The sequence below is a fragment of the Rhea americana genome, unplaced genomic scaffold (genome assembly GCF_003343005.1).
Source record: "Rhea americana isolate MKP2758 unplaced genomic scaffold, rheAme1 scaffold_2, whole genome shotgun sequence".
NCBI classification, from domain to species: domain Eukaryota; kingdom Metazoa; phylum Chordata; class Aves; order Rheiformes; family Rheidae; genus Rhea; species Rhea americana.
The window spans coordinates 746,455-763,647 of NW_028186149.1; the positions used below are offsets into that span (position 1 = coordinate 746,455).

General features: G+C 36.5%; 1 protein-coding gene across 5 annotated transcripts in view; it reads left to right on the forward strand.

Annotated features, from left to right (window-relative positions):
- Positions 1-17,193, forward strand: part of HERC1 (HECT and RLD domain containing E3 ubiquitin protein ligase family member 1) — a 105,935-nt gene that overhangs the window by 801 nt on the left and 87,941 nt on the right. For all 5 annotated transcript variants that reach the window (XM_085303272.1, XM_085303276.1, XM_085303273.1 and 2 more), the window contains exon 2: positions 15,080-15,157. The gene's annotated coding sequence lies outside the window, so the exon portion shown is untranslated. The remainder of the gene's footprint in view (positions 1-15,079; positions 15,158-17,193) is intronic.

The following is a 17,193-nucleotide window of genomic DNA, read 5'->3' on the forward strand; positions in this document are numbered from 1 at the left end:
GGCGGCTCCTCGCTTCGCAGGGACGGGGCCGGCGGGAGCGGTCTCGGCGCGGCCCTTGGGGGCAGCGGAGGTGGGGGAAGACCCGGTGCGCTGGACCTGGGCGGGAGCGCGGCGCCGCCGCGGCTCTGCGGGTCCCGCGCGGCTCTGGCCGGTGGCACCGAACTGGGGCAGCGGTTTGTCGCGCGGGCTTTTGTCAGCGGGGTGCGCGGCCTTGGGCGTTCCGGGCGCCTCCCGGCCAGCGTCCCGGTTGCACCGTCTCCCTGCGGCTGCCTGGCCGGCACCCAGCTGCTGCGCTGAGAAAATACACGTACACTTTCACTCACCGAGGTTTTATTTCATATTCTGAAGTAGCRGTCCAGAAATTCTATTTTTAAATCTGCCTAGATTTGTATTTTTTAGGAGTTATTTTTTCAATGCAAGCAGCTTTTCAGGTYTATTGGGGGCGGGCCCCCGATTTTATGCCCTCTCCCTTTCGTGCTCTGCGTAGGAGAAGAGGTTTACATGGATTTGTGGCAAAGCATCTTCATCTTCTGTTGTTCTAGACATGTTCTTCGTGTCTTGAGTCTGGGCTGGTTGTTGCTTCATGGGCAGGTTGATTGGCTCTAGTTGGGACCACAAGCTGTATATACACACATATGTGTTACCTAAGCATATTTCYATGTTTGTACGCACGCACAGTCATGCACACATCGTGACTTGAGCTTGATCAAATTTTTAGTTCAAGTGTTTTATGCTGTTGCTGTATAATAAAACTTCAAGCCATAAATTATATATCCTGAATRTAATGCTTCTCTTTAGAGATCCCACATGAATAAACTCCATCTTCTGCATTGCATAGGCATGTGGGACTGTAAAGGACTTAGATCTCAGGATGGAGCCTCACATAATTATAGGAAACACGTAATAAACTTTTAGTCTGGGAAAGCAGATAGTGTACCTGCTCAGCTTCCTCGTATCCTAAGATGAGTCTGTTAATTTTATATGAAAGATTAAAAGCTGTACGATGTTGATGTGCCACAGGACAGACCAAGGGCATGGYTGGTCTCCTATGTACTTGCACTGGTAAGGGATTTGTTAGGGGTCTTTGCATACCCTCCTTGCTTTTCTCTTAACCTGAAACATCTTAGAGCTCCTTATCTCCAAGTATAAACAAACCTGAATAGGTTTGACACTTTTCCTCTCTGCTCTTTTGTTCTTGATTGAATGTATCAGGTATGTTTTGTTTATTGCCTTAACATTAATGGAAACYCCATTTTTATGATTGTAAGTAGGTAAGTTGAAATGGGAGGGAAAGTTGGAATCTTTTTTTTTATATATATGTATTATGTAAAGGAGCTGTTGAAAGGTCTATCTGGCTGTTACTTAAGATAATATGAATATGAAGTATTTTATTTTTGCTGGATGATTGCTTGGTATAATACAAGTGTATTTTACCTTGATGTATTATACCTTGAACTGAAAAATAGTTTTCTAGTTAAATCTTTTCATCCAGTTATTYTAGAATTGAATTAAATAGATTCAATTCTAAGTTAAGTAGGAAAGGCTTTTAAGTGACCTGACAAAAATCTCAGTTGTTTAAAATTGCTTTTTTTTTCTTTAGCTTAGAATTTCAGGTAGCTATAATCTTCCTTTTTTGAAGAAAATAATGGAGAGATGTCTCACAAGGTTGAAAGTCTTAGTGATGACTGGATCATTTTTACAGAAAGGAAAAACTGTATGTGAAATTAGGATGTTTTAGTAGTACAATTAAAAATATATATACTTAAATACTTTTGTTTAAGAATCTCTTTCTGTATTTTCAATCTTTCTTTTAATTAGTCATTTTTCTTGTAATTATTGTAGGGTAGAGAAGCATTTTTATCCTCATTTTACAAATAAGGCATGGAGACTGAAAGATTATATGTATTTCAGGAAGGCTTGGAGGAACAGACATTTTAGTTCTGGTCATATGCTCTTACCAGTTCGTTATCCTTTCAGTACAGGAGACTTCATTTAGCTACTGTACAGGTAGTCAGTCTTCAGCTGTTTATATAACTTAAAGTTTTTGATCTTGCACTAGTGTATTTTGGTTAAAAATAGAGCTTCTTTGTTTACCACTGAGTTGACTTCCTGTTGTCAGTCATCTCAGCAAATAGTGAGTATTGTGTGCTTATGTTTTGTTCTGATGCTTGGTCCTCAGAAGTACTCAAACCCTGTAATTGCTGTCAGATTTTCTTTTCTTCTGTCTCTATGTAGTGGTGACATTCATATGGAACATTCAAATCCAGTAGGTGTTTTCTCTTTCAAGACATCWTCTAAAGTAGCCTTCAGAAAATGAAGCTTTCCTTCCCAAGACTGTTGAAGTAACTGACGGTGTGCTGCAGCTGCTTTCTGGGCAGCATAGTAACTTCRCAGTAACCTATGTGATTTCTGAATATGAAAAAATGGCCTGGAACTCAGTGGCTATGGAATCTAGCAGTCAAGAGAAAGTGTAATTGTGGCCTGGGAACTGTCCGAGTGTATTCTCTGCCTGTTGTGATTGACCTGAAGTCATCAAGCTAGCTGGGAGTATGTTCGGGTGGCTCAAGTAATAGCATTCTCTGCTGGAAGTTGGAAATATTTTACTGTTTAAAGGAGAGCCTACAGTTTGAGGCTTCACTACTAGTGATAAAAGTTTCTTCTGTGGCTAGCACTGTGTAATACTGAACTTTCAGCCTTAAACATCGCCTTACAATTATATGAATTTATACAATAAAACATTTTTTTTGAAGTTAGTTATACTAGGAAAACTTTGAATCAAGATATGCAAATGTTAACAGAGTGCAAACTTTGCTCRCGCTGCATGTAAGTTCCAATCTAGATCTTGTATACGTTTTTCGCTCTGCTTGAAATAGGAAATCTGTGTATTCTCTGCTTTGCAAAGAAGGACTTGGGAGTTGTGGTGGGCTCCAAGCTGAACATGTCAGCCAGAAGTCCATTGATATCCTGGGCTGCGTTAGGCAGACTGTTGCCAGCAGGTCAAGGGAGGTGACCCTCCACTCGGCCCTGATGAGGCCACACCTGGAGTGCTCTGTCCTGTGCTAGGCTCCCCAGTACAAGAAAAACATGGACCTATTGGAGTGAGGCTAGAGAAAGGCCACAAAGATGATTAAGGGAATGGAACGTGTCTCAGGGAAGAAAGGCTGAGAGATGGGACTGTTTAACCTGGAGAAGAGAAGGCTTATGGGGTGTCTTATCAGTGTGTGTAAATATCTGATGGAAAGATGTAAAGAAGATGCAGCCAGATTCTTCTCAGTGATGCCTAGTGACAGGATGAGAAGCAGTGGACACAAAATGAGAAATGAGAATTTCAGATAAATATAAGAAAAAGACTTATTTACTGTAGGGATGGTCCAGCACTGGAACAGGTTGCCCAGAGAGGCTGTGGAATCTCTGTCCTTGGAGATGTTTAAAATCTGCCTGTACAGGATCCGGGGCAACCTGCTATAGCTGACCTTGCTTGAGCAAGGGGGTTGGACAAGATGATTTCCAAAGGTCCATTCCAACCYCAGCTATTCTGTGTTTCTACATTAAAACAAAAAATAGGCTCCATCTTATTATAAAGCAGAATAACCTAGACTTTATTCACTGTATTCTAGAAATGAAAACATAAGTGRTTCAAACACTTGCTAAAAAAAAATCAAATAATTTAGATTGTAAGTGACTTCTGGAGGTTGTATAGTCCATCCCTCTCCTTAAATCTGAGTTAAATTCAAAGCTCACTGACAGTGCTCAGGGCTTTATCTGGTTCAATTTTGAATGCCTGTATGAATACAGTTTTTGAAATCTTCTGTCCACTGCTGACTTCTTCACTTTAAAGTGATGATTACTGATAAAATATATATTGATAGCCTTTCTAATTTTTAGAAGAAAGAAAGAAATGTTTGTGTGTTAAAGTGGTTGGAGAGATTGAGACTATATGCTTATAAAATCTTTCAATGAAAGAGGTACAAKTGTTTGCAATTCTAAATTAAGTAGGAAATTCTTATTTCCTGTGGTTAAAATAAATGTTCACTAATAACTTTGAGGGTTTTTTATTGTTTCTCAGAGGTAGGGAAAATAGATTTAGAGCTAGTGTTCAGTAAAAGGAACTGCCTTGGAAATTCCTACTCGTTAATTACCAGTTATGCTGTGGTAAAATTTTGTGCAAAAAGTCTTTCAATTTTCAGGTAAAACAGAATGTTTTACCTGCTTTTTTTTTYCTTGCAGTTACGAGAAGAAGACTTTGCCAAAAAATGCTTTTCTGTTAAAAAGTTTCAAGCAGTAACTAGAAAACGAGTAACCTCACATTTCTCGCCAGAGATCTAGCAGGCTGATTCAAGCAAAAACTCTCTTTTGCTTAGAACAGCCCTTAAGGAGGAACAGCAGTAGGACTTCTCAGCGCTTCTTCCTCGTGGGAGATCAGGGTCCTTTTTTTCTCAAATTGTTGGAATRTATTATATACGTGAATAGGGATATCTGGTGTCATTCCCCTTTCTACTTTCTGCTTCTGATGATTACGTGGAATCTCTCTATTTTCTCAGCTTTTCTTTTGATACAACACAAACTTATTTAGTTTAATGAAGAATGAAGTTGGAAGAATATCAGCAGCACCTCAACGTAGTTTAGATGACAGATATTATTAAGCTAGATAGAATTTAATGTTTGGAGAGAGAAAGTGATGATTGGCTGCAGAAACAGCCTGAATTTTAGGATATCAGTAGTTTGCTTTCCATCTGCTCAGCGGAAGGGTAATATAAGGAAGGAGGAAAGATACCGGACATTACGAGCAGGGGAGACATCCACTGCAATTCAAACATAAAACAATTAATATTAGTGTACAATTTCATTGTAACATTGTCATCTTTTTTCTTTCTTTCTTTCTTTTAATGAATGGAAAAGAATTTAGTATAGCTGGTGTTCTTATTTACTTTGTCTTTCTGGTTTAGTTCCTTTTTGTCTCTTCTTGCTGTTCTAGATTTGTAGGAGACCTTGGCTTATTTCTCTCTCTATTGTTTTACTGTCCTTCATGAATTATCCAGCAYGTTCTCCCTTTTGTTTTTTCTACTTCTCATGTCCTTTCTGGTCTCTTTAGTTTCACTTCTCTTTGCTTTTAGCAATTTCTCTGCAGTGCCAGTATTTTCTAGTATTTCATTTTAGGCATTTATACATTGTCTGTGGGTTGTACATTGCTGGCCTGTGATGAGACCTAAGTAAACTCTGTCCTGGAGATGGATACTGAGAAGTGTGGAGGTTGCTCACRAAGTCTTCATGCCTACAGGCTGCACTATCCAACTCGGGAAAGTTGCGGTCTCCATCCTGGAGCTATGTGCTGCCATTAACCTGCACTGCGGCTGGTTCCACTGACTTGGCAGAATCTAGAAGCAGTGGTCCACCCACGTTAAGCAGGTCTATGAAATACTAATTTAAAATAACTTCTGATCTCTGACAGTATCTCTGTAATAGTCATAGTTGTCTCTAGGTAAGCAGAAATCTCCAGAAGTTTCCATGGTTCTCTCCAAAAGCAGCCAGAGTTAAACTGGCTTGTTCTGTGTTAGCGTTACTGCTGTCCTCTGGGTGATGGCTTGGGAAATCCATCAGGTAGCTGTATTGTTTTAGAATTTCAAAAATGGCATTGCATCTGTGGACTTTTTGTGACCTGATGCTTATTTTCAGAGCTCTRGGAGCTAGAACCTTCAAAGAAAGGTTAGTGCTTATGAGAGTTTGTAGGGACTATGCTAAATTAGTCAAGTTTGTGGAACTTTTTGTATATAAGGAGGTAACAAATAGTACAGAATGATTGACCTGTGCCTATGGAAGATTCTTGGTTACAAGTTGTGCATTTAGTTAACACCTGAAGACAGAGTTTTAATTAATTTTAYATATTTCTGGTTTCTGCCAGAAATACAACCAGCAATTAACCTTTCAAGAAAAAGGATGTAAGTGTTGTTTGGAACTTTGGAACATATGTATACAACTCTTTTTATAAAGAAAAGAAAGCAAATCAAACTCTGCTTTTCTTTCAGTTTTCAGATTGTAAAACTTTGTAGTAAGGGCTGCAAAAATACTACATTATGATGGTTGGTAGTGCATGAAGCACAGGGGCTTTATGATCTTCCCTATGCAGGAAGCATAAACAACTGGAATGGAAAAAGTTCAGGTAATATATCATTATATAGAACAGTGGGACTGAAACTCAGCAAAACACTAAACAGTCTTTCTGTTGCACAAGTTCAAGGTACATCTGTATCCTGAATTCCATGTTCAGTTTTGGAATCATCATACAGATGAACAAATACTGATGATGCATGATCATATAGGAATCTATGATTACATAGATACATAGATGAACTAGGAAGAAGGCAGGAGAGTATATTACTGATACTATGATCAGAGTTCTTTTATGTCATAGTCATATTAGGAATTGGACAGAATATTGAGAATTTAATTGATAATTTAATAAACTTCATATAAGGCATAAAGACTATGAGTGGTAAGAATATTACATTTATTTGAATTAAGATAAAATACTTTATAAGTTACAAATGCTTGTGCTATAAAATTGTTAATACATTTTAAGTTTGAAGAGATACTACTTTTATAAGCAAACTGTAGTATGTGTTATAGTATGTTCTTGTGATCTAAAAGATAGGAAAATGTTTTACTTCCAACAAAATTCTTTTAGTCATATTATGAATAACTAACTGTTCCAGATGTGTTGTCACCTCTGTATATAGAACTTTGTCTACTTTTTTGTTAAGAATTTATCTAAAATAGCATTTAAGAAAAAAAATCTTAATAATGCATGCACCTGTTACCATTGAATGGTCAATCTCTTGTTCAGAGAAAAAATAGATTTATCTTGTTAATAAGATAGTAGAATACCTATATTCTGATTGTGAAATCTTTCCTGGGTTTTGTGTAAACCAAAAAAAGCTTGATTTTCTAGCCCATCCACAGGAATTATTTCTCACTGTGACGAACACAAATTAAATTACACTTAACGGTGTTTAGAGCTGTAGTGTGCCCTGGCTGCTATCTATTTTAAATATTACGTTTTCTAATCTTTTTTTCAGAATTTGTCCATTTGGCGTCATGCTTAAAGTACTTCTAGCACAGTTTACTCTAGGACCACTCACGTAGAAAATATGAAATACAACTGATGTGACCTTGAGAAAGATCATGTCAGTGAACTTGCACTGAAGAACATGGTCCTTTAGAAATACACGTATGTTTATTTGTTTTCCTTCTTTTGTAAAGGGATTTTATTTTATCTTGTCCTCTCTTCAGAAAATATYGTAACCTGTACATTGGGGGAAGTTGTATATCATTACAATGAGAAAGTAAATAAATTCAAGCATATGGGGTTCACAGCCACTTAGCTTCTATCAGAATAATTGTTTTAGTGCTTGCTTGATTCCTTCTTGAGTCAGACTAGGTTAGAGAAAAATGTGGTAATATACGGCTTCATTAAATTTTGACTTTGTCAATATCTTCAGTGTGTGCACTAGGCTTACAAACTTAGGAAAATGTATTTTCTTCATACTGAATGGAGACACTGTAGCTCATCTTTTGTATATTGATTCTCAGATTGCGGTTGATCAGACAGCATGTCTTCATGCTTCCAGAATTCAGTAGCATCCATATTATTACTAAATGCTTTTTCATTACCTTTGCTAATGTATATTTTGACTTTTCCAGGAACAAATTCTGGTTTTGCCACAGGATGTTATAACTTAGCCATTTAGAARTGCTTAAGTAATTATCTAGCTTTTTCTATAAAACTTTTTAGCTTTTGGGGTAGACTATTGAAACTATTTTTAATTGTTTTATACTTACTATATTATTTATACAAGTATACTACATTTTATTAAGCTGATACTGTAGGGAGAAATGTAACGAGCTAAAGTAAAATTTGGATAGAATGTTAAATTTAATTCTTCTACTGTTCCAAGTGTTGCTTGGGTCCTTTTGCAATTACAAGTGATAATACCTATGTTTTTCTCTGTGGAAACATTGTACTAACTGACTGTTGAGTCATAGTATTGTTTCCTACCACACATGATTTGCTCCTCTATTTCCATGGATGGCATGTCAGTGAGCAGAATAATACAACAGAAATTTCCAGGTCTTGCAGTAAGATGCTTTTGTGTTTTGTATATGTTTATAATGTATTAAAACGACAAAAAAATCCACMTCAGATTCCTCTTCCTACAGGTCAACTCCTCTCCTCCACGCTTTGAGGTTGTTTCTACTGTTGATAAGCTGAATGTGTGAAAAACAAAAAAMCAAACAAAATCCCTGGGTTTTGTGGGGAAAATTGGCTGTTGCACTCTCTGCTCTTTAAATGGATAAGATAATATTCCTGTATTCTACTTCTTAGTGATCTTTTGTATGACCTTTTTGGAAAAAAAATGTATTTATTACCTTTTTTTCTTGTCTCAGCTCCCAAATCTGTTCTTAGGGAAAATCAGGATATCTCTTCCTGGAGTTTCCCGGAGCTGTTCCTTCTCTTCCTGTTTGTCTTCCCTCAAAAAGAAACCTCACTATGTGCTGTAATCAGTTTCTGTAGCTTCTCTCCTATCTCTGTCTTTCTTGTCTCTAATTTTTCCCACTAGTCTTTCTCTCAGATCTGTACACACCACCTTCTCAGTAGCTGTTTTTTTTTTTTTCAGTTTAAACCCGAGAAGGGAATTTCCAATCTATTAAATTAGGATAAATTACTGTGCAGAAACAGTTCTTAGGTGATAAATACAAGCATCTCCCATCATTTCCATGCTGACACAGAAAGGGAGGAATACTGAAATTCCTTCCAGGAAGTTGTCTGTACATTCTGTCCAGAGGCAATCTTCTTTATTAAGCTCAGAATAAAAATCTGAAAAGCTTTGACCTTCAACCCCAAGTTAAAGGCCCCCACCTCCTCCTCCTYCTTTTTTTTTTCCTATTAGAATAAAGGAATATTTACAGCTTCTTCCACATTCCAGAGTCTTTTTGACTGTGTTGAACTTCTCTTACTAGCCTATTCCATATTTTTTTCTCTAATTAGTAGTTCTAATACTTCCACCTGAAGTTGATCAAAGCTGTCCCACTTAYCTCAAAGTGAAAAGATCTAAAAACTTCTTCCTTTCTAAAAACTATAGTAAAAAMCTGAAAAAAAATCTTTCTTAGAGATTTGACAGTCTTCACATCTGAGCTAGCCAAATAGACTTATGAGGACTCTTCATTGTTTGCAGCATTTCCATCTCAGGAGAATCAATATTTTCCACGGATAGTTTATGAACTGGTGGTACATGGCGGCTGGCAAATTTTACTGTTACTTTCCGGTCTCATTTTAACTTCTAGATGGCATCCATTATGCATGTGTGTATATATATACATATATATGTATATAAAAATTATATACTTTTTCCTGTAATTTCATTTTGATGTTATCAGTGACATTTTGAAAGAACTATTCTGCTTTTGAAATGGAATCATTTTAATAGGAAAGTTAGTTATGCTTCCAATGCATGCATATATATATATATATATATATATATATATGTTATACTAAAACAATGGAATACCTTTTCTGTTACATGTGCTTGTCAGTTTTCCATTAGTGGTATTGCTCATGTATCTCATGTGACTGCTCATGTGCAGTCAGAGGCTTGGTATTGTATATGTAAAATAAACTGTGAAGAATTGCAAGATGAAATTCCTCTCTCTGTTTCATAGAGTTGGAATTGCTGTGGTGACGAAGAGAAGAAAGGAACAGTATTTGTTGCTTATCACTTCATAATTTGCTTCCGTTTCATGAAAGTAACTTGTTGKTTTAGTTACATCCTTCTCCAGTGTCTTATCCTTATTTAAGATACAGGATATTTTTTATTTCCTTAGAAAATTTGCATGTTTTTTCTCAGGGAAAGCATTTACTGTTTGATCTATGTCACTAGTGTTGTAGATTAATCTTGAATGAAAGAAAAGAAGTAGAAAAGAAGCAAAAAAAGAAAAAACCTTAAATGACATTGTGAATATTAAATTCTTTAAGTATATTTGCTGGGTTGTTAAAGACTGYATTCTTTCTTTGAAATATGGCAGCTGTGTTATTTTAAGTCAAGTATGAAAATCTTAAATGTATTTATTATAAGCATTTACTTTGTTTGGCTGGCAAATACATGCAGGCACTTGGAAGCACTGGTTTTATGTTGTTTTTGTCCTAGATGTAGCAATGACTGTCTAAAATCAAAGCTGTTAACGTCATCGTTTMGGTAAGCAGATAAACAGAAATACATGGGAAAAGGGAAAATTACATTAATTGTAAACTTTTATTGACTCTGACTTCTTGACCATAGAAAGATGCGTGCTAAMCATTTAATTATAATTTCCCAATATTCAGAATTGCTCACATTGATCTTAATTTGAAACAAATTATTTTCCTTTACAGTTACTAATTTTTGCAAATTGTGAAAACTTCATAATGAAGTTAAAATTTCAGTGACAACAGCATGAGGTAATTTGTATATTTGGTGTCAGTATATSTCTGCTCATATAATGCACAAAAACATGAACAGGACGTAAGTAGTAGCTGTTTTGTGCTTTTATGCTTATAAATGCAGAACTTAAAACATAGGGGTTTGACCATTCATGACGGAGGCAGGGAGATGCAGTTTTGGAAGTAGTAGGTTGGTCTATGGGTGCTTTGTAAATAGTAAGAAGCAAAAGAAAAAGCCTTTGCCTATGCTCTAGGTAAATTCCATGTTRTATCATTTTCTTGTAATATTAAAATGCAGCTCTCTTAAGTGCATTTTCTTTTAATATTTAAATATTCTACTTGCCTCTTAGCTCAGGAAAAAGACCAACCTTGATTATGCTTCTATTTGCCCCCCCCCCCCAAGTTTTCATTTTAAGGTTCTTTTCTTCTCATTCAGTTTCAAATGATTTAAAAGAAAAAGGAGCAGAAAGTGTTCAGGGGAATTCAAGGGCTACTAACACATTCATTCGTTTTACAGCTTACAAATATTCTAATACAGTATTTGATTAATCTGGGCCTTTTCTTTAGTATGCTTGTAGAATAGCTAACAGTACTGTCTTTAGTAACAAATCTATTTATTTTCCCTTTACCTTAGCAATAATTTCTAAGAGTGTGGTTTACAAATTCCCTTTCCTTCATCTTCCATTTGGCATCACTTCTTTACTTTTGGAACTGCAATAGTACTGGTAGGTTGCTGAATCTTCCTCCTAGCACTTGTTAATGAAAACCACTTTCTTGGCAGCCGTTTAATCAGATAATTCTTTTGTCCAAATAATACACAAATTCTTTTGTCCAAATAATGTTCTTAACCTGTGGCAAGGTCAAAGATTACTTGTGGTGAAGGTGGTCTCATGCTTGTATCAGAACCTACTTACCGCTTTGCTTTCTTTCCTACTTACTGTGTACTGCTGAAATGAAGGTTCATCTGCTACATGTCATGAATGTTTCCATTTATTTATGTAGCTTAGCTGTATTCCTGAAATAATTTTTCTGAGTATGGCTTTTGCTCGCTGAGTCAACTGTTTTACATAGAGTTTTTCCAGACTGGTTTCTGACTGTAAAACAAACAACTTTTCTAAGTTAAGAGGACAAGCTCTGAAGGCAGGCTTAGTTACCTTCAAAATTATTCTACTGCAGCTCAAGTTACTTCCACTTCTATTTTGAAAAAAAAAACAGTATCTATAATAAACATAACTTGGTTTTTGGTTTGGTGGTTTCATTTTGTGTTAAATGTTCTGTAGAACAAGCTTCTGAAATAGATGTTAAATTTGGTAAGACTGTCTTGTAACCCTTGTTCAGCTAGAGTTGTAAGTCTGTTTTACTTGATGTGCTGATCGTCAAAAATAAAATATATATGGGCTTTTAGTCCTCCAAAATGACTATTTGCGCAATAGGAACTGTGGTTCCAGAAGATAAGAGAAATGAGTTACATTGCAAATTCTCACTATTTACATTGTGYATGTGGTTTGGTTTTTTGTTTGTTTGTTTTTCTTCCTTTTCTGGGAAGGAGCAGAGGACAAAAAATGGAGGGAGAGACCCTAGCTTCTTTGGTTCATGTTTTATCAGCCTGAATTAGTTTTATCATATGTGATGCTGGACAAATAGATTCTTATATAAGGGGAAATAACCAAAACKTTTTCTTATTGAATAAAAAACTATGTATCTGCAAGTTACGCTATGGGTAGTGTTCAAGGAGTCATCTTGGTACATCCTGGCTTTTTTGAACCAATGAGAGATGCTCACTGCGAAGTTTAGAAGTTTTACTACACATAAAATGTTGACTAATGATTTGATAGTAGGATAAGTGTTTCTTTTTTTTTCCTTGTCGAAAGGAATATTTTCTCACATTTGACCCCAAAATATGAAAATGTAAATGTATGTCAAGGTGAGATAGGGATGTTTTTAAGGAGAGTTGCTTGTTGCAGTTTCAGAAGATCTTTCAATTGCTTTTTTTAAAAAATAGAAATGCACTGAAATTTCTAGCAACTTTGAATTCAAAGTGTTTTAAGTGCTCCAACATTGAAATAGTCTTTTAAAGCTCTTCACTATAAAGTTCTAAGTTTGTGCTGCTACTGATAAAAAGAAATTACTTCTTTCTCCACTTCTTGTCACATGTTTCTGCCTGCTTCCTTTGTGCTTAGGCTGGTTCTTGGCCATGTGATAAGCTTGTTTGGACAGCTTGTGGGACCGCAGGCTGGCCTACACTGCAAAATCAGTACCTACCACCTTGTCAGCTGACCTTGTAGTGATTAGATGTAGTAAAACATCGGTGAGTGTGTGCATGTTGTCTTTCAAAGTCAAATGGGTGTTCTTTCTGCCTGTGCTTAAATGCATCTCATTTCTTTTTGCCCATGCTATGAGGCAAAGAGAAACCTGGCATTGGGGTGCCTCAGGCAGTGAGCCAGAGGAAGCAAACTTTACCTCTAAACTGTCCTTGTTAAATAGCTTTTGTTAACTTTGGTTGCTACACGGAGACAAGAGAGAGCTTACGTTGACTTCAGGGAGTGTTTTTAGGTTTGTTTCAAATCAGTCTGCTGCCATCAATGTATCTGGTTAAAGGCCATCAGCTAAATGTTRTTTTCAAGATGGACCAACTTACTTTTTTGGAAGTTGTAGTAGAAGAATAGGTCACTTCAGTCTCTAGTTTTATGGAGGTGTGTACAAGGGGGAGAAAAATCAACTATCAGTATTCAGGGAGAAAAGGCAGTAACTGTTTGCACCACTGAGGGAATTTTTTAATGTATCTAAATCCCCACATACGGCCTCTTGAGGAGGTGCTAATTTTGTAGTTTAAGACTAGAGCTTGGAAATCTGCATTTGCTACAATTACGCTTACAATTTAGATTGGATAGTAACTAGCAAAGACCTTTCTTCCTGACAAATGAGAAAATGGTGTGTGTTCCTCATAAACATATTACTACCCCTATCTGTGTAACTGGGGGCTGAGCTATTGCTGTGTTTTGCATCAGGAGTAACGGGAAGGTGTGTGGCTAGTGTGAAATGCGGGAATGCTCCCTGCCTCTGCATGGTGGTCAGCACTTGTGCGATGTGGGTGTAAGGACTTTGTTTTCTGCAGTGCTACTGAAGTTGCTTGGACAGGGCTCGCCAAGGCTGAAAGTAGGGGCTTTTGGTGAAGGTGCTAATCTGTAGACATATTAGAGAAAAATAGGCTCGAATAAAAGCAGCTGCTGAATAGCACAGAATGTGCTGCTGCTTTGACAGGTGTGTTGGCATGAGAGCTGTAGTCGAGTGCTGTCTCTTCTGCGTGGGATGCCAAGTCAGGGAGCAAAGCTGTCCTACAGGAAACCCGCTGAGCTACTGCGAGCATTACAGAGGTAATAAGCACAGCCTTTCACTACGTGGCATAGAGTTGTCCCCYGCCCGGGGGTCTAGGAGCAGAACAGATCAAATAAGACTCGGACTCGCAAAGAACATAAACTTCTCCTGAATTCAGAATATAATACTTGTGCCACTTTTTTGGTGAAATTGTAATGGATTAAAACTTGAAGGGTCAAAGAACAGGTGCTGTTCAGCAGCTATGTAATCCATGGTTAATGATTTCAAAATAGGTGTTAAATAAATCTGCTTTGTACAGTAGGAGGTAGAGTATTTGGAGGTCCCTTTAAAAGTGCTTTTAAGAGTGGTTTGATAACACTCCCGTGCTTTGACAAAGCCTCCTTGCATATTAAGCTATCAATTAACTTCACACAATTTAAAGTTAACGTCTAGAATCCTCTTGAAGAAACTGGAGTTCTAAATAATGCCAGCATTTAAATTAATAACTCAAAGTATGTGGGTGTTTAAGGGGGGTCTTCATATTTATTTATTTATTTATGAGGTTTCTCAGTCTTAAGACTTAGAACTAGTGACTCCAAGGTTTTTCACTCAGCATTCTACTATTGRAGACCTTTTCAAGCTCAGCTTTTGTTTTCAGAATTAGGTGTTTTCAGTCACTTTGTCAGTGCTTTTAGTTTGCCAGCAGTTAAACACTGTAAAATGATAACTGAGGAATTCTTTAATGGTTGGTGGACATATCTTTAATGTGCAAGACAGGACTGTTTCAGAGATGTTTTTCCATGTATCATGGAAGTAGAATCCACTTTTCTATATTCTACTAGCGTTGTTATTACTTACGCTTCAAAAAAAAAAGGGGGCTATATCATCAAACATGAAATGTAGGATGAACATTTGACATGCTTTCTTTTRTTTCCCTCATATTGTGTTGCTATTTTGATCTTAATGACTTCATTGTTATTTTGCATGCACTGTAGTTCTTTGGGGTTATGATATTTTTGTTCAAAAGCTGTCTACTGAAAATACTGTGTTTATAGGATAAAAATATTAAGAAAGCAAAACAAGAATAAAGAAATACATTTTATTGCAATGTACAGTATTGAACTCAGTAAGGAAGTATCATAAAACAAGTTGCAAAACACCAAAAATACAAAAATGCTAAATTGAAAGTGAACAATAAAATTAGCAAGACAATAAGTAGACAATTTTTGAAATATATGGGGATGTTACAAAATTGCAATGCTTGATACAAATTGCATTTATGCTCTTCTGTAGGTTTCACCTACCCACACTAGGGTTCTGATCCAGAGAAATGAATAGGAACTGAGAATGAATCATTTGCTTCATTTTTGAGTAAGTGTACATCCTAAAAGACAGTTATTCTGAAACTATACTACATCCATTTTCTAGTCTTTAATGTTGACAGAACAGTGTGAAATCTCAAATGCAAGATAAAGGAAAATAAAGAGAAGGTGCAGTCTGTGAAAAAGTTTTATAATGCATGCTGCAGCAAGATCTGTGAACTAGCTCGGATCCGGTAGACGGTGTGCCTCTGCCATCATTGTGCTGTGCTTGAGCTAATAAGCTCTGCTAAGAGCTTTGCTTGTATCTCCGTTTAGCCTTGACATACACCAACACTTCAGACAGTACRAACAGTGGTCTCTGCAGCAAGTTCTCTCTGGAGACTGGTGGCGTACCTTCAGGATTTTGGTTGGGACCATTTTTTGAAAAATAATATCTCCCATATCTGATCTCTAAAAAATAAGTATAGGAGTTCTAGTCATTGCTTATTCCTTGGGAGAGTAGTCAGTTGTGTTTCCTGATTTTTGGTCTAAAATTTCTTGTTATCCCATGAAAGATGTGGACTGTTCGGCAAATTTTTTGTCGGAAAAGTTGCCCTCTGATGTTATCCTCCTTAATAAACACCTAAAGCATGAGAGCAGGGTCATCTATTGCATAATTTAATGCAGACCTAAATTATCATAGTGATGGTGTGTGTTTATCAATTCTGTAACTTTTTAGTTCTCCAGATCCGAATCTTGAATTGCCTGGTCTGTTAAATAAAAGCAATTCATCTGTAGTTATAATAACCAAGTGAAATACAAATGACATTCCTAATATTAAAATATGATTCTGTAGTACTTTTGAAGRAAAGAATCATGGTGAGAAAACGTGTGTTGTTACAAAGAAAAAATTCTGTACAGTGGTGCMTTTATATGGAACAGTCTTCTCCCATATGTTCTCATCTGTACGTACATCCAGAGAGTAATCAATAGGACATTATTAGGTAATTTTTAAGTAAATTTTTCAAAAAAAGAAACACTGAGTTTACTTTTGGATTCTAAATGTAGCAGCAGTGGAACAAATTKGACTTTTTGTTCTTGTTGCTGCTATGATTACTCAGGATTTGTTTCTGTGATAGGAATCTCTTTAGGGAAGGCTTTTTTATTAGCCTGAAATAATGTTTTCCTGATGGAGTGAAAACACAGGACTAGAAAAAATCTGCTGATTGTAATCCAGTGAAACCTTTAACTAAATCAAAACTTAGGAAGTTCCATTTAAAAAAACTTTTGCTATTTCCATTAAAAAGGCATTGTAGAATCTAACTGGGAGTCTGCTTCTTTTTCAGTTTAAATTTATTTGTGATTGTTTCGTGCCCACTTGCTCATATGTCTGTATTCTCCATTTGCCGTTCCCCGAGGCAACCCTCTTTTTTGCCCCCTTTGCAATATTTTTAGGCTAATTTTTTAGCACAGCAAATTAGACACTGAAAAAAAAGTTATAGTCCTAGTCTTACCTGCAGGACAGATTTTCTATCAGAGCAGATCAGAGGAATAATCTTTTTCTTCGTATGTTCTGGGATCAGTCTCTATTGAATTTAGRCTAGAGGCATCAGGAATTGTTTCTGGAATTCCAACTGACATCCGTTTGACTAGAATTCTATTAAATTGTGTTGACGCTTCCCTAAGCGTTACGGAAATGTTTATTGATGCTGCTCAGGATTGTGTTTTGACTCTTTCATGCTGACTTGTAATCTCTCCATGAGGCACTAGATTTCTCTTCCTATTTTCAGAATTTCCAAATGATAGATTCCTTACTTGCAGCAGATTTTTTTTTTTTTAGTCTGTAGTGGGGACTAACTTATCTTGTTACTGCTCACTTGCATACTGTGACGTACTCATCTACAGTGGTAAAAGTGCCTCACTTCTTCATGTAGTCATTGTTTTGCAAATTCATTAATTAAAATATTGAATTGTTGGTTTCAGGATAGAAAATGATCTCTTCAAAACTTCACTAGGAACTAACTTGAATTTTTTTCCTGCTTTACCACCAAATTTTGTCTTTTTCGTACAGCTCCTTTTACAACAAGTAGTTCTTCTATAAACCTC